At 31.7% G+C, this 19442-nt stretch overlaps 1 protein-coding gene and 1 pseudogene across 2 annotated transcripts in view; both read right to left on the reverse strand.

Moving 5' to 3' along the window:
• The window catches only part of KLHL1 (kelch like family member 1), a 273818-nt gene that overhangs the window by 226386 nt on the left and 27990 nt on the right, over window positions 1-19442 (reverse strand). The gene's annotated exons all lie outside the window — the stretch shown is intronic.
• On the reverse strand, window positions 267-385 carry LOC120622508 (uncharacterized; annotated as a pseudogene).

Genomic DNA, 19442 nt, shown 5'->3' on the forward strand with positions numbered 1-19442 from the left:
CCTGTGCACTATTTTCAAATTGATCTTAGGCGATCAATCAGGATACTGAGCTAGATATAAACTGTCTGCTCCAAGTAGCAATCTACCTAACCACAGCCCACTTTCTGCCAGAGAGAAAGGCATAAAAGGCTATTTGATTGGAAGCTATAGTTTTCTTTTCCTTTTTTTTTCTTCTTTCTGTTTTTTTTTTTACTAGGCAACCCTTGCTTAACCTCACCGATTCCAAGGACCTTGTCAGCTTATGATCCCTTATTTTTTAATTATTTTGCCTACAGCACCTGGTCTTCATAGGTGGTCTCCCATCCAAGTACTAACTAGGCCCAACCCCACTTAGCTTCCAAGATCAGACGGGATCTAGCTTATTCAGGGTGGCATGGCTGTAACTGGAAGCTGTAGTTTTCCAAGTCGTTCTAATAGTATACTATATTACAAAAAAGGTTTTGTGCTACACAATGCAAAATATAAAGATAAATAAAAATACGAATGTTTTTCTGACTCTAGATAGGGTTGATAAAACATAAACAAGACAACTGTAAGAAGCAAAAGAGTAAGTGAAACAAGAAGAGTCAAAAGTATCATAAGGTTTAAGAGGACAGAAAGATAGAGTGTAGAGAAGAAAGAGGACAAGATTTAGAATATGAAATACTTGGGCTTGATTATACAATTAACATATATAGGCTTGGGTAAATCAATTTAACCCATGTGAATTTCAATATCATAATCTATAAACTGTGGCTATAAATGCCTAGAGCTTTATTATAAACATTTAAATATGTCATATCTTTAGTACTAAGCAAAGAACCTAGCACACTAATAGATGCTATGATTATGGAGTTACACAATGGAGCAGGAAGGTAAAAAAGGGTTTGATAGGAGAAAGTTATAATTGCCATAATGATTTGCAAAATATCCAAGATTCCCAAAGCCTAAAAACTTGGGAGGGATAGGTGATTCTGTCATTACCACAAGAGAGAAGATTTTAAATTAATGTGCTTAAATATCAACCAGTAGATTCTGATAATATTTTATTACATCTTATTTCAAAAAGAAACTTGGTATAAAACAAAAAGACAGAACTATTTGAGGAAATAAGTATAGTGGATTCCAATTCATGAGAGTAAAATGGGTATGATGCTATATAGAGTTTATATGTTTCTCTGCCAAACGAACTTATATAAAATTGTCCTGTGAAATTTTAGTATCTTATTCTTATATATTACTTTAGTAAAAAAAAAAAAATCTTAAACTTCCATGACCATTAAGTAGTTGAATGTGTTCTCTATTTTAAAAATGTATAGTTTTCAAAAATTCTTCAGAAGATTAAATGAATATGAACTAATTGTTAAAAATTGCTTTTGTGCATGGGGATATGCATCAAATATGTGTATAAAAATATTTATATAAGTTGATTTTAACACTCAAAATAACAACTAAAATATATCACTATTCAAATATAATAATTGAAATTTTAGATATTTCAGGTAGCTAGCATTCTTTTTATGATCATTAAATACTATGAGCACTTTTCAATTTCCTTAAATGTCATTTGTAATTCCTAGTTTTTCAGCGTAGATATTACCTTTGAAATTCAATGAGATTGCCTACTGAACTCTTAGCACTTAATCTAAATTTATAAATATAATTTTATAAGCTGAGATGTATCAAAATTTATACTTACTATATTTTAATTATATTTATTTTTCCTCAAATATTTTTCTTCTGAGCTATTTGCTTCTATTTTTTGGATTCCTATTCTATTTTTTGTATTTCATTGACCTGTGTTAGAAGAAAAGGGTTTTACTCTTCTTCATCTAAATAAGTGATGAGAGAGAAGCCTTGTGTGGTGTTTTCTTTCAGCCACTCTTAAATCCCATAGTAAAGTCTGCTCATAAGCCTCTAATAAATGTTGTTTGATGAAAATCCGACCACTAAACCTTAGTACTTACTAAATATCAAATCCTCAGGTATACTCTTTCTTTACTCAGATGTATCCTAGCACAACCTTGAGAATCATAGCCTTCCCTAAATTAGAGGCAAAAACTAACAGTGCTTCAGCTATTTAAGTATTAAGAATCACCTCAAGTGCTTTAATAATATATGCAGCCTTGTTTTTAAAAATTTTCTAGAACTTACGTATCATTAATCTTTAAATAATGCATAATTTTACTGTCCTGTTTTGCCTCTGAATATACATGGATTCTAAATACGTTATCGTTAGTAGCTTATTGAATATTTGAGCAAATGCTTTACTACAAATCTTTCACATATAAGAGAATAAAGAATTTTGAATATAGACAATAATTTACAATTGACTTTGATTAAAACAAACAAACAAAAAAAACACAATAAAACTTCTCTTTTCTTTGCTAAAATGAGTTCTTCAGATCAGAAGAATCAGAAAAAAATGAAGGCTATGAACCTGGGATCACCATCTGTCTTCTGAGCTGGGACTCAGCCTCAGTGTGATATGGGTTTGCCTTAAGTTTGCGGAACAGTTGTCATGGCAACTGCATTTCTATGCATCACTGCTTGTATGGGATCAGAAACAGGACTGAGAAAAAAGTTCCCTTTCCAGAAACAGGAAACACAGAAAAGTAAAATTTTCCAGTCAACTACACCAGAAAAAAAAAAGCGTAGGTGTATCTATGTGTGTAAGTGTGTGTCTGTGTGTCTGTATGTTGAGGAAGAGGTACAATAGCATTTATTTAGGAAATTATAAGCCATTATTTATTTTCCTTGAGATGCATACATATATCGAATTTTATTAAACAGCTATTTAAAGTTTAGAATGAGATTAATATATTTTACACCTTAATTAACTTATGGAACTTGAATCAGATCACTAAATTAACCAAAAATTTCAATATACCTCTACTCTCTGTGTATATTTTGAAATGAATATTATAATAAAGTTATGGAATTATAATGAAGGGATTTGTCCTTCATAAAATCCATTATATAATTTAAATCTCCGTTATTCAGATTGGGTCATTTCTATTGATCTATCATCAGTTAAAAATTTCTTTACTCTGACCTCTTCATTTTGTTATTGAGCTCATGAATTGAGTTTTATTTTAGTTATCATATTTTCTTCATTCTATAATTTATATATGGTTCTTCATTATATTTTTTATGCATTTGCTGAAACTTCCTATTTCTTATTTGTATCAAGCATGTTTATAATGCTCCTTGAAATATTTATATAATGGCTGCTTTAAAATTTTGTGAGATAATTTAACACCTATGTCATGTCAGTGTTGGCCTATGTTGATTATCTTTTTTTCATTCTGTTTGAGATCATCTTGATGATCAATATAATGACAATCAGTGATAGTACCCCAGACATTTTGGATTATGTATTGTACTACTCTGGATTTTATTTAAATTTTATGCTTTGATGTGTCTTCTTTGACACTGCTCTGGTGGGTGAAAGGAAACATCACCTCATTATTTCCAGGTTGAGATTTAAGTCAGCCTCTGCAGATAAGATGGGTGAAGGATGGGGGTTTTGAGGGTCTCTTTGTTACTACTAGGTAGGAAGGAAGTGGGAGGTCAGATTCCATGCTCCCTTCATGGTCTCAGCTGATGGGGAAGTGTTGAGAAAGGGACCTTGTTGTTGCCATGTGGGGATGAAACACCAAACTTCCTACTTGACCTTCTGTGAGGAAGCCACCACTGCAGGAGCTCCTTATACTCCGGCAAGGGTGGATGTGTAGGTGTCCACTTAGCATTTGTTGGTGGGAGTGAGGATGAGACTGTAATTCTTTTTCTTTTGTGTCTGGCTGAAGTAGATTTTTTATTATCTCTGTCTAAAACTCTGTTTTGCTATGCTCTCATTCTTATTGGCTTAGAGAGAGCAGATATTCTGGAGACTTTTTAATTTGCTTATTGGCATTTCCAGGTTTCTGACTTTTCTATCATCCAATTTGAGTCATATAAGACAAAAATAAAACCTGGAGAACTCACTACCATGTCATTCCTCATTACCCAATCCGCTTTCTTCTCTCCATATACTCTCTTCTGATGTGTAATATGTACATGCCCTGAGTTTGTAGTTTAATTAGCCAAAAGAATAAGAAAGAGTTCATCTACTTCATCTTTCCGGAAGCAAAAGTCCAGTTACATTTTTAAAATACAATAAGAGTCTCGCAGCACCTCTACCGCTGCCACTCTGATTCATCCTACCTCTCTGGCACTCCTGTACTTGTTCCCTAACTGGTATGTATATATTTTTTTTCTGTAGTTCTTACCCTCACGCACATTCTTGTCTAATAGCAGCAGCAATCCTAGTAAAAGGAAGCCCCCCAGCAGTCCTCTGCTCAACACACTCTGATTTTCTCTTATACTCAGAATTAAATCCTAATTCCTTACTGTGGCCCATACAGCTGTATGTAACCTAGCTCTCTTCATACTTCTCTCTTCTCGTACTACTTTTTCCCATGACTCAGTCCACACTAGTCTTTTGGAGTGTGTTTATGTTCCTAGACCACTCTACATTTGCTTCCTCTTAAAGGCATTTCACTTGCTTTTCTCTCTCCTACAAAAGAACTACCTTAGTCACTGACATGCCTCACTTTCTTATTGCATTTAGATCTCTGCTCAAATGAAAGCTTATAAAGAGGCTTTTTATCAATCTGTCTAGAATAGCACCATCATTTTGGTCACTTGTCTTCTTACATTCTTTTATTTTTTAAATGAGTAAAATAGGCACTCAATATGTAATAGCTAAATTAAGTTGAATTATTTAAATTAAGTAGAAACGTTCACATAAAAACATAAACATAGAATTTTTTAATATACTTTTTTCCTTATCAGTTTGCTAAAATTCATTTTAAAATACCTGGTAGCAAGATGTATGCCTGGATATGAGATTTTTTTGTATGTGTGAAATAATATTGACATTTCCAAATGTATAAATATGTTGTCTTTGGACTGATCTCCATAGAACAAATGCAAGTCCCGCTCTGTACACTAATTTAAATGAGCTTGCCTGTATTATTTTTAAATTTCATAAATTTTTACTTAATTTTCTAATTTAGAATTGTATTTTAGAATTAACTAAGACTGGACATTTAACTGCTATTATTAAAAAGAAATGTTACTACTTCACTGAGCTTCTAGACATCACAGTCAATCTGTCAGTTTTTAAAAAGTCAGCATCTAGGAGTCATAGAATTTGAACTAGACTCTTGGGCTCTATTTCCAGTTTTGATTACGACTCACTAAGTAACCTTGGGAAAGTCATTTAACCTTCTGTGACCAAGTCTTGTTGGCATAAAAAGAAAACAGCAACACTAAACTCTCATGGGTATTATGTACAGTAATTCATTTTTGAAGTAATTTTAAAGATTTTTGTACACCCGCAGCGCAGATTGCTATTTGAACTATAACACTCAAGTCAACACACAACTCAAAGAATGCAGCTTTGATGCATAGATCCATCATCTAAAGGCTGTGAGTTCTTTCTTTAAGGTGATCTTTCCCAGGGTAAAAATAGATTACTTTCTAAAATCACTAAATCACGCACACTGCAGTCAGGAGCAAAATAATCTATAAGTCCAGTAAATTAAGCACACAAAAGCTCCTTTATATTTTATCTTGATTTTTAAATCCTTATTTTATGTTAGCACAATCCCTCAATTGCAAGCATTCTCCTAATCATTTATCAAGTATGCTCTAAAAATAGATTTCTTTCCTATTGTGTTCTAAAAACAAAACCATTATTAATTTATGACACATTTATGGAAGATTTACCCTCCGTTAGATAAACCGTAAAGACTAGGAAATACATAGATGAGTGTCTTACAGTTGGCAAACAATGGAATGATGGAAAGTAAATATCACAATTTGAACTCCATTAAAGAACCAAAAACCAAAAACTAAAACACAAGAAATCTCCTTTGGACTTCTAAAGTTGACTGCCACAATTTATGTTTAAATGTTGGAAACATTAGTAATAATATTATTCATACATACATGTCCAGCTTAAAGGAGATTTTTTTTCTAAATGACTAACAGATATCCCCATAGCGTGTCTTCTTTCTGGCAAAATCGAATGATTCACACTAGTTTTTTCAAGTCAGGGGACGCTGCCCTACCTCCACTGTTTCATAAGGGCAAGAGCTAATGTAATGTAATTAGTAATTTCCAGACTAGCAGAAAGAGTCCTCTACCAGTTTCGTCAAAACTTTTAATCAAATTTAAACCCTATGCCAGAAAACTGCCCTATCTTCTAGAGCTCGCTTCATTTAACCATCCTTTCAAATTGACCTCCTTAAGGAAATGTTTTTTAAGTTAAGTTGTTACTTTGTACTTTCTTTTTCTGCTTTTTTTCTCTAAGATGAAGAGGAGACGTAATGTTCAATCTCTTTTTGGTAGCCGGGCAAGCTCACTATAGCATGAAGACTCGATTTAGCCAAGAAGCCAGCATAGTGGAACATTCTAAACAGAGGATATAGCCAGTGAAAAGACAGGCAAACAAATGAAAACATTTCTTGTGTTTGTCCCTGAAGTCTTGAGTGTGAGAGAAAAGGTCACAAAGAATAAGGTGGGAAACACAGTCAGAGGGACCATACAGCAGATGTCGTGATGGTATTTTACATTAATTATTGCATTTAATCCTCACAAAGCGTCTGGAAAGTAAAGATAATTGTCCCCATGTCGTAAACAAAGTACTTCTCAGAGAAAATAAATAACACGCTCAGATCCCACAGAGTGACAGATTCTAGACTCGCACCCAGGTTCGCCTGACTTCACGGCCCACGGTTTTACGGCTTAACCACACCACGCACTGACCCTACAGTTCTGGATTCTCTTCATTCTCCCTCATCCAAGGCATTACAATGATTTTTTTTTTCTAAGGACTTTTCACATTATATCTTCTCTTTATAAATATAAACTTAGGTTACATTGACTGCTTTTAATTAATGTACTCAACAAATACTTATCCTGTGTTAGAGATTATGAATAGTGTAGTCAGTAAAATGCTTATTCTCTTATGAAGCTTGTATCTGAACTGTCCTAACACATACACTACAGTATCGATGTGGATTGACCAGTGTAGAATACGGAATAAGTCATTATTGAAAATGTTTCTGCAATACTTAATCTTTTCATAAAAACACAGTATCATACATACAAAGCATAAAAATAAAATTAAAAGCTTAGCTCAACCATTTTGATTTGAAAAGAAAAAATAAGGTCACAAACTTTTGGTTGCTTTAAGAAAATGGAGAATATATTCTAATCTGGAAAATTCATTCATTGTGCACAAATATCCATATTACCCAAATTAGCTTAAAAAGGAAAGGAAATATAGGAACAAATTTGGCTCTATATAGTAGAGTTTATGAAGATTTTGTTATTTAGACACATTCATTGTTTCTCAATAATAATAATATAGAGAATTAATTCATTAAGCATAAAACTCTGACCTCATTGAAAAGGAAAAGTTTTCTAACCTCTAGGCAGTAGCTGCTTGTCATGTTTTAGTGATTTCAAATTAGCAAAACAAATTCTGAACACATTGCTTTAAAAATATAGCTAAACATATGAATTGAAATACATTGGAGATAAAATTAAATTCTTAACTTCAAAATGTATCTTCTTCTTTCTGTTGACATTTGTAATGTTTGTAACCATATTCTACTTCTTCTCTGGCTGCTTCTAGATCTCCAGGCATAAGCAGAACAATATCCAAAGGTAGCATGGAAAAATTACCTCATAAAAAGCCGGGGGCCAGTCTTGCTGCTTTCAGTGGTCAGCTTTAAAAATTTGGATATAGCCATTTGTATCTCTGAACATTAGTTCCCTTATAGCGTAATGGGAGTGTTCAAATAAATTATTGATGAGATTTCTTCAAAGTCTGAGACAAGAAGTTTTCATTGCTTTCTGGGGTGAGACTTCAGTTCTTTATCCGTGGTATACATCACCCCACAATTTGGCATGCTGTCTGAAGGAAAACCTTAGAAAAAGAAACATGACACTACTCTACAAATTACATTTGCCAAGAATTTAACTCAAATTTTTGCTTCCTAGAGTTTCAATAAGGCCAACTGGCCTGACAAGAAATGGACACTGAAAACTCAGAAGATGATGTTTCGTTATTATCCACCTATCAGAAATGTTAACGTTACTTAGAATGTACACGTACCTAAAATCTGTGTGTATTTCAAAATATAATTTAAAATTCAGTTTAAATTTTGTGATTATCTCTAGATATATCTTTAAGCATATTTAAATAGAAGACTGGTTCAATTCATATTCTTTGGTAAGCAAAGATGTTATTTAATGATTATAGGTAGATATTATTACATCAACTTTATCTGACAAAGCAGCCAACTAGAAAGATTTTGAAACCTAAGAATGGTACCTAAAAGGGGGCAAATATAGAAAAATAAAGCTAAGCATAATGGTAAGGCTATAAAAATCATTTTATTTATGTTTGCTTTGATTGAAGTTGGCCTACATTATTGGTATAGATTTTCTCTTAAAAAGAAATTTGTTAAGACTTGGACATGTTTTATTAAATGCAATATCTTTAGTCCTAATAATAAATGTTCGATTAGCAATTTATAGTTTAGAAAGTACTTTCTTATTCATTATTCATTATTCAGTTTTATATTTCCTATAATGTTTTTTTTTCCCTAGAAGGGGAAAATGAAAACCCATTTTGTAAATATAGGAAATTGAGGCCAAGAAGGTTTAGACGAGTATCCATCACTGAGACGCTAAATAACAAAACCAATTCTTCTATCTATCTGAACCCAATTCTTTCATTTCTTTTTGTCTCTAAATTTAAGTTGAAGAAATATTAGTTCTTGATAATACTTTTTCTCCTTTTAAAAATTATCTACCTAGATTTTCAAATACTTAGGCAACAATTCATCATATTTCAGGGTTTTTCTAGCAAGTACTACTTGTGTTCCCAACCATCTGCAGAAGAGTGTAACGCCATAAACATAAACATTCATAATTTATTACATGCCAATGACACTACATAAGGTCTGTAAACTTTTAATAGTTTATTTACACAGGATTTTATGATTTACACTGTGCTTTTATATACAATGCATTATCCCATTTTAACTTCAAAACAAACTTAAAAGTGAGAAAGGAAGGTATTTTTGTTCCTATTTTATGTATGAGGAAATAAGGCAAACATAAATCAACTATCAAGCCCTAAATATAACATTTTTCTTATGAGAACAATTTTACAATAATCTTCAACATATTATCATCACCATCTGTGTGTTTCAAAATGGCATTTAACCATTTTGAAAGTGTCTTTATATACATTAACTAATTTCATGGTTATAAGTATTTCCCCTTGGAAATTTGATATTATTTTTTCCGTAGCCAACTGCAGCAGATAAGTGAGTCTTTCTCGCATCACACTTGGAATAGAATTGTAAACAGAAGTCAATACTGGTGAGTATAAATCATACTCCCAAGCCAAGTATAGTTGAAATATAACATATATCACTGGGAATGGCATTGGACATGCCTAGGTCACAGATTTCCACGAAAATAATTGTGTAGAGTGGGGATTTAGGGTGTTCTATAATAAGATGTTTTCTCATGTAAAAATTTGGAGCTTATAAGGTACTCTTAATGTTGCAGAACTATTTCAGATAGAGGTTCCATAACGATTTATGTAAACATAATACTGTGCTTTTCCTAAGACCAAAATCTCACAAGATGACCATTAGAAGACACTTCTAATAAGTAATACTGTGCTTTTCCTAAGACCAAAATCTCACAAGGTGACCATTAGAAGACACTTCTTTTTCTGTCTCTATTCAGCAAATAGTTTCAGCCTTTATTGATAGTTGCCTTCAGCTCATCAGGTTCTATTTTTCATTATAGAAAATCTTCGTGTTATCCTAAAGTTCTTTCTGGGTAGGTTTTAGCCATTATTGTTTATTTGGGAAAACCAATGCAACAGATATTTAATATTCACATGGGTATTTCCTGTTAAAAGCAAATATTTTATATAGACACTCCATGAACCAAATTTAACTCAATAAAAGGAAGAAATTCCAACATTGACATTGTCTAAAGGAGGTAGTAAGTTACACATTAATTGAACTGTTAAAATGTATGTTAATGGGATGCATCATAAAGGTATTGTCCAAAAGATTCTTGGACTAGATGAATGAATGCTTCACTAATTTTAGGGGCCCTTCAAACCTGTGATTTATGATTTTATCAGCCCTTACTGACATTATGGAATGTCTGCCAATTTGTTCCATTAACTGTTCAGAGATGTGGTAAATTCATAAAGAAATCTACATTTGTGTGTGTGTGTGTATGTGTGTGTGTACTCCAAAATAAAAATTCTAGCTTAAAGATATGGAAATAAAGGTATTTTTTTCCCTACTTTTGGTTTTATCAAGAGTTATTTTGATTTGTCCAACTCTATTAACTTATATTTTATAACGTTTATTCTTATATATTACAAATATTTTCAATATTTCAGATACCTAGAATTCATATTATTTATCATTGATATCTATTTTCTTAGCAGCTGTGTAGGGCATTAAATTTCAATTCAGTTCATACTGGAATCCAAAGTAAGTAGCAAAAATTTTAATGAACAAACACAGAAAAAGTGTTTGTTCAATCAGCAGTGGAATTCAAAGTTAATGAAGCCATAATGAAATATGAGTTATGTCTCTTTTTAATGTAGTATATTTAGTATCACTCTTAAGGTTATAAATTATCCTCTTAACCATAAAACATAAAGACAAAAATCAACACTTTTGCACCATGGGAACTGGTGAGAAAGGTAAGGTACAATTCTGAAGAACATTTAAGTTATTTCTCACACTTCTCCAGTATTTCTGAGGAATGTTTTGGAGTAGCTATATTCGAAAAGAAGAGACCTCTTCTGTGATGGCAGCTAAACTGTAAGACAAAAAGCTTAGTACCTTTCATCTTCCAAATTTAGAAAGTATCATCAAATGGAGGCTTTCCCATATTTGAAGCTAGTACTTAAAATTTGAATTTAATAAAAATAATTTTGCTAAAAATGGTAAAGGTCCCAGACACAGCATAACATATTTTAGTAACAGTTACTCTTTAATATATTTTAAGTAACTAATTTTGTGTGCCAAACTATTAAAAGATTAATTTAAAAACCTAAGAACCTAATTTTTAAAAATTTTGATTAAAACAAAATAAAATCTAACTTTGATTTTTTTTCCTCTGAAACAGACTCTCCTGCTCTCTCTCCCATGTACATATATTAAATTCAGTTCAAATTCACTGGGAGTAGAAGAGGAATCGATGTAAATGCTAAGTACTCTTCTTGAATATGGAGAAATAAGATGAATTACACGTGCTGCTTGATTTTCAAAATATGCTTGAGTGGGAAAAACATAAGTACACAATTAACCAAAACATATACAAGACAGAAAGTGATTAATGCAATAAATATACTAAGCAGTTATGAGTACACAAAGAATAGACTGTTAACTTAGACTGAGGAAACAGAAAAGCTATATGTAAATGGTAAAACTTGACTATAGTCTTGAGGGAAAATATAGGATTTCAAAAAGCATGTTATGAAATCAAAAAAGGATAAAGAGTATTTCAGGTTTTATGAATAAAACATAGAAAGAGATAATTTAACTACAAGACTTTTCCAAGAAGTGTAGCACTTGGAATGGTAGAGCCTTAAATAACTAGTGGGTAACATAAGATGTGAAAGATAGATGAGTGCCGTATTTGGGAGAGCATTATGTGTAGCGTTAAGAATTTTATTCTTTACGGTTTCAGCAATGAGAGACCTTTGTAAAGAGTGAAAACTAGATATGTTATTTAGAAGTTTAATTCAGAAAATTTTGTCAAGAGTATTTTTTAGTAGGAAAAAAGGTTAAAGATGGGAAAATTAATTATGATACTGTAGTGAAAGTCTACTTAAAACAGAAGCAACAGAGAAAAAAAGAATAGAGACATATTTAAGAAATAAAAGGGATAAATGATTACTTTAGTATGGAAGATAAAAGAAGGGGATTAAATAAAGATGCCTCCAAGGTTTCTATTCTAAAATATAGTATACTCGGGAAAACGAAGTTCTGAACAGGTTCAGATGTAAGAGTTGGGAAAGAGCTTTCACTGACATTTATTTACTCTATGCCAAAAACTGTGCTAGTTATACACAGCATCTCATTTGCTTTCTGTGAGACTGTAATGAGATAGATATTATCATCTCCATTTTTTTTTTAAGAAGAAAAAGAATGTCAGGGAAAGTAACTACCTATCATAATAAAATTTTAACTGATAAAAATAAAATTTTTACAAATTAAATAAACCCTTATTTGTTTTGAACTTTAATTTGATGTAAGTGTCCAGCATGTACTATGTTGTCTCTGCATTTTTCTCAAAGTTATATCTGTGAGATTCATTCCGTTGCATGTAGCAGTCCAATTTTTATTGCTTTAAGATAATTCAATGTATGAATATGTCACAATTTATCCATTCTTTTATTGATAGATATTTGCTTGTTTCCAGTTTGAGTTATTACAGATAATATTTTTATGAACTTATTTTACTTGCGTTCAGGTTCATTATATAACTACTTTGAAGGTATGCATATTTAGGAGTGGAACTGGTAGTTCATAAAGTATGAGTGTGTTCATATTTGGTATATGTTGCCAAACAGTTTTCTATACTAGTTGAAAATTTTATACTCACACCAGTATTTGCATTGCATCTTTGAAAATACTAAATATCGACTATTCTTTTTCTTTTTTTAAAAAGAGTTTAGCCATTCTGGGTACTTAGGTATTTTTATTGTGCTTTGAATTTTCATTGTTTCGGTTGCCATTTGGGTGTCTGTTTTTGTAAAGTGGCCTGTCCAGGGCGCTATTTTTAAAATATTGGTTCTATATATCTTCTTTGCCTATAAAAGTTTCATATATAGTCTAGCTAAAACTTCATTTTTAAAGGATATATTACGAACATCTACTCTGTGTCTTGCCTTTTAACTCTCGTAATGGTGTGGTCTGATGAACAGAAATTTTAAATTCCAATAAAGTCCAATTTATCAATCTTTCTACTTTGAATTTTACTGAAGAAACTTGTACTTGTTACAATGAATGGAGAATTTTTCTCATATATTGTCTAGATGTTTTATTGTTCTACTCTTTATATTTTGTCTATGATAAACCTATAATAGATTTGTATCAAGTGTGAAAAGGTATTAAGATTTGAAAAAATTTTCTCATATACACAATTGACTCAGTGTTATTTATTTTTTATTTATTTATTGTAAAATTAAAAAAATTCAATTACAGTTGACATGTAATAGTTTCAGAAGTACAACATAATGATTAAATTTTATATAACTTATAAAGTGATCGCCCTGATAAATCTAGTACTCATTTGACACCGTGAATACTTATTACAATATTATTGACTATACTTTACTTTGCATCCCTACACTGTACTTTGCATCCCTGTCACTGTTTTTATAACTGGCAATTTGTATATATTTCCCTACTATATTGCAAGAGTGACTTTGTCATGTAACAGGTATGTGTAGTTCTGTTTCTATTTCAATTAATTATCAATCTATCCTAGCACCAATAGCTAATGTTTAATTTATTTTATCTTTATAATAAGTGTTTTTATTTTGCAGAGTAACTTTTTACTATTGTTTAAACTGTTTTTGATCCTTCAAAATTTCACAAAATTATAGAGTTAGCTTAACAACTTCTAAAAAAAAATAAATTCTAGTTGGGATGAATTTAATCTATATATAATTTGGGAAGTATTACTATCTTTACAACATTGACTCTTCCCATTCATGAATATGGTATACTCTTCCACTTATTTAGTTTTTTAGAAATCTATCTTATTAATATTTACAGTTTTCAGTATAGAATTCTTGTATATCTTTTTGTGAATTTATTTCTTATGTTTTGATTAAATTTTTAAATTTTTAAAGTTTTTATAAATATCACCTTCTACATTTTTGATGATTTATTCTAATTTAGAGATTTAGAGGTGTTAAAGTAACTTTACATATTGATATTTCATCCAGCAACCTTACTACATTATTAATTTAAGTTTATGTACAGATTAGTGTGGGGAGTCACTTATGGACATGTGAAATCGTATAACAAGGAACAAGGATATTTGTGTACTTGGCAACAATGTAAGAAGTTGAGATTGTAAAGCGCTGGGAAAAACTGGGAGGTAACTGTTCACATAGCAGTCACTGCACATTCCTTGCAACAGTTTAGCAGAGAGTTCTGAGTTGTGAGACTCTCATTGTTCTACTAGATATAGTAATCTGGCTAACCTTGATTCTTGACTACTGTCTTTCTTATGGTAATGTTATAAATAGTGTGTTCTAAATAAACTCGGGGACACAGACACAGCTTGATTCTGTGATCCCTCCTGCAATTCTGTCTGTCTTCTTTCTTTTCCTCAGTCCATGCTCCCCCTTTCAGGTACCCTCAATTACTTCGTCGGCTGGCTTCCGACAGATTAGTTAAGTTTTTAGGCAGATGAGGTGCTTAATTTTGGTCATTTGATTCTGTTTTTGGTATGCTTGGTACTTTTTATTCAAGACAAGATATTGTACATACAAAAATTTAGAGATTTTTGATGACACAATCTTCCTCTGAAAGGATTAGATTTTCTTTTGGTAAGAAAATAAAATATGAACAGATCGCATTTTTACAGTTGAGGAAAGTGAAATTCTAGTTTGCACTTACTCTTAGAATATATAGCCTGCTCACGGGTCACCACAAAAAACCTGGGGGGTTTTCATTAGCCCCTCTTCCTTGGCAGGCCTGAATTCAAATATCCGTCTGATTAATAACATGAGATTTCTTACATTTCTGTTTATTTTTCTGCCCTAGTGGCCATTTATCGTTTGGTTTATTGGTGTCACTTTCAATACCCGAGAAGCATATCAATGAACAATTGCCTTAAAGAACAAAGATGTGGGCAGAATGTCAGGGTCACTCCTCTTTGTTTTTCTTTTATCCAGGGACATGGATCCTCAAGCCTTGGATGGCTTAGTAGCCCTAAAGTCAATTTTTCTCTTTATAGTGAGGTTGCAACAACCTCTAATTCATGGCTTTTTGCATAGTGTCCATTTCCTGCCCTGTGAATTGACAAAGCATTTGAGGGTAAAAAAGTAGCTGCTAATTTAGGGCTCATTCCCTTCTTTCTGGTCCAGGATCTTGCATCCCCAAATCTTTGCTGTCTTGATTTCTGTTTTTGTGTACTCATTTATTTTTAACCTACCTTTTCTCCCTTTCACCCAGAAGAGTATCTGATTCCAGCTTCTGTGACATGGTCAGAAGTATAAATCTTGTGTTCTTCTAAACATAATAAATTTGAGGGGCAGAAGAAAATCCATATAGAACAATTATCTTGAATGCACGAGAAATTTTGATGTACACTGAAGATTTTAAATTTGAGATTTATTCACAGAAATTTACCAGTATAAACCATTTGAATTATTTAGATGTAAAAGTATAATATGTGCTTTCTAAATACATTTGTATTACATGCAACTTAAGTAAATTATTTAGGGTGCATAATTATATTGAACTAGATATCTACATCAAAACTTCTTGATATAAGATACATAGCTTTTTTTCCCTTTTATTTTGTTTAAGTAAAACTACAATGCTTCATCCTTAATCAATGAAAGACAAAAATGGATATTTGTTAAATTGAGTGTAAATAAATCAATGAGTAAATAAATATAGCATCTATCCATGCCCATCTTATCAAAACTTATATTTGCTTAGGTCGTATATTTTTGTTACTGTTTGACTTGCCTTTGTGGACAAGCATACTATTGTTATCAGTTTTAGTAATTTCATCCCAATTCATATTTGTGTAACAGGATTATATTCTAGTTATATGAACACAATTAAAGTTTGCTATAAAAAAAAAAAGAGCTTTAAAAATTGAATGTGTTTGCCCTTTCAGTTATCTATTTTTTCTCCTGTTCAAAGGTATATGATATCTTCCTTGTTTTTTTTTTTACCTTAAATTAATTTATTACCTTAAATTAATAAAGAATTTTATTTCCTCTTTTAAAGGTCCTTTTTCATTTTAGCTTTCCCAATCACCTCATGGTTGCTTCCTAGAGATACTTATTACTGTTAAGGTTCTGACTTTTCTTAATAGCCATTTAGTTTCCTCTAAACATAAATCAGTTTTAATTCATCAGTGATTCCAAACATTCACCTACAACTGAGCATCCACATCCATCCCTGATCATTTGTCTTTAAGTAGACTGTTATAGGTGGGATACATAGGCCCATGAGAGATACAAGTGTTTCTATATTCCAATATTATATTTTTCTAAGAGTAGCTGTTGTTTATTTCCAGGCAGCCATGCTATAGAAAGCATTAATAACAAGTGCATAATTGTTACTTCTAAGAAGGATAAATCTTATGTGTTTTGAAAACTGTAATTATAACTTTTACAGATTTAACATGTAATTTATTAAAGTTTTACTGGCATCAGCAAATGACTTCTGTTTGATTATTATAACTAATGAACTATTATGTACAGTAATGTTTGTCGCTTCCACTCATACTCTCATTTCTCCATGCCATTTTGTCATTAAAAATTTATCCATTGATAAAATTTAAGTGGAAAAAGAAAATAGAAGTGAAAAAGGAAAAAGAAATGTAAAATCACAACCAAACATTCCTGATGATAATTCTCAAATTCCACCACTTAATTCATACCTTATCAGAAACTTCAACTTAAGTTAGATAAGATTTTGGTTTTGCAAAATTTCTTATTTTACAAAATGTTGTAGCCTCACCTTTTTATTCTAAGGAAATACAAAGAAGAAAAAGGAAATGACAGAAAATTTTGAATTCTTTCTGATTTTGAAAAAAATATATAAAAATATTCAATACTCTTGCAGGCAACCTCACAACTGACTGTTGTACAAGTGCCTTGCTTCACTGCATTTGAGAGGTGCTGCCTCGTAGAATAAGTTCTGAAGATATGAAATTTCAGTTTAGATTATATTTGTATGTGGGCTTATGTAACTGGATGGTTTCTTTTTCTCCTTAGGACCTGAGTCTTTCTTAAACTCAGCAAGATTAATTCAAAACAACCCAAAATATCAAAACTACACAATGTTGTTTTCTTCAGGAAAATATCCCTTGACATATTACAATAATGCTTATAAGTTATAAAAAATATCTATCTTGAAAATTGACTATCAAGCTTTAGTTAGAGGAGTACTTAGAGGACATGGAGACAGACTGAATGAAGCAACAATTATTTGTGAGAAATAATTAACCATCATACAAAGAGAATGAACAAAGCAACAATATTTATTTTGACTGGTTGGTGCCCCAAAATTTGGTAAGTTTCTTGAATAAAAAGATGACTAATAAGTACTTGACCTCAAGTTTTGTGTCTGTCAGAAATATAACATCAAAAACCATAGAAATGGCTTTATAAAAAATGTGTTAAGCGTCATAAATATAAGTAGGAACAGAGAAATCAAGAAAGGTGTTTGTGTACTCAGCTCACCAGATTTGGGAAGTTGAGGGTGACGTGAGATGGTCAGCTTCATCAGAATTAAATTTTCTGAATATTCAGAAGTGAATATTAAATGCATAGAAATGCATAAATGTTGTAGCATGTTTCATGTTAATTAACATGTACAAAGGTGTTTTAGCTTGACATTTAGAAGCTGCTGCTGCTCAGCCTTTGTCTACACACCTGTTGTGACAGTCCTTGACATGGTTGTAATGTTAAAATTTTTCTATTGTTTAATTAATATTCTCTTAACTGTAAGCTTCAGAAAGTAAATGACCATTGTCTACTATATATCTTTGGCGCTTAACACAGTGTCTGATAGAGTAAATATACCTTGAATAAATGAAGAAATATAATAAACAGCTAACTTAGTCACCTGCCATTGCTAGTGTACAATGGACTTGCATGGCCATCATTGACATAGGTCCAAAGCAAAGTAACAGAAACTGACTCTTAAACGTTTTCTTCTTGGCTTTGTTACCTGGAATTTTCAGCTCTTCAAGTCCTCTATTATTTACTTTCTTCTAATCAATTTTGAGGTGTAGTTTCAATACAATAAAATGTACACACATAACGTATATGGTTTTCCCAATTTTGACTAATGTGTACATGTGTGAAAGCACATCCCATCTTAATTATATTTCATCTTCTTCATCCAGGAAAGCTTTGTTGTATTCCTTGGCAATTGACTCTGCATCAGACCCCTCAGTCGGGCAAAGATTAATCTAAATTTGTATCGCCATAAGTAACTCTGGCTCATCATAGGACTTCATATGATTAAGATTATAAAGTACATACTCCTCTGTGTCCAGATTCTTTTGCTCAGCATGTCTTTGAGATTCATTAAAAAAAAGTTTCTCAGTAATGTTCCATTGTGTAAATATCTATAATTTTAAAACATTATTCATTTTCTTGTTGGATTGTTCCATATTTTGACTATTTTGAATATAATTGCTAATCACCTGTTTCTTGCCTACATCCCTTGGAATTCTGACTACTAAGTTATCAAATCTATGGTGTCATTGATGTCTCTGAAACTGTGACAAATTTTTTGTATGTGCCTATATGCATACAAAGTATAAGAATAGAGTTCATAATTTTCATTCTCAAAGAGACTTGGCCCAAAATAAATCAAAGTTGTTGACCTCGTTTGCTTTTGTTTTTCTAAAACATATCACAAATATGCTTGGGATTCTGTCTGCTCAACTGCTCAGTCAGTTTCTGGCCCAACTTCAATTCTACCCACATCAGTCATGCCTGTAACATCAATATGTTATGAGATGCAATGAGAAAGCAAAGTAGAAATGTAAGGAGAAAATAAACATTGATTACTAAATTCTTTGTTGCTTCACTTCTAACATTTATTTAAAATTATCATTAACTTTTTAAATATGGTTTGAAAACATACCTGAAGTCTGAGACAGGCTTTTCTATGACTAACAGAGTACCACATGTTTCTTACCTTTAAGAGATTTGTATCTTAGCAATATAGATATCATTAACTTACTGAAGCACAAGGGTTATTTACAGTTATAAAATTGTGTTTAGAAAAATGAATCAGAGTTTGAAGGAATGGAGAGGGTGATTCCGGCCTGATGCTGATTAGGCATTCTAATTCTACTGACTATAACCAGAGCCATCAGAAACAATGATACTTGAATGTAGACCTATCAGCATTTCTTCTTTCAGTGGTTCTTTTGTGTTTATAAAAAATTATTTTACCTGTGGCTGTAGATGTTAGTAAAAGGCAAATTAAATGGCACTCAAGTTCTTAAAGTGTGAAGGTACTTGTATGTAGGATTTCGTGTCCTTGGGTGATTCAGGCCAAGCACTTTGCTTATAGGAGATAATCACAGGACATTGCCAGCTCCAGCTATGGCCAGATCTCTCTAGA

The sequence above is a fragment of the Pteropus medius genome, unplaced genomic scaffold (genome assembly GCF_902729225.1).
Source record: "Pteropus medius unplaced genomic scaffold, Ma_sr-lr_union100, whole genome shotgun sequence".
Taxonomy (NCBI): Eukaryota; Metazoa; Chordata; class Mammalia; order Chiroptera; family Pteropodidae; genus Pteropus; species Pteropus medius.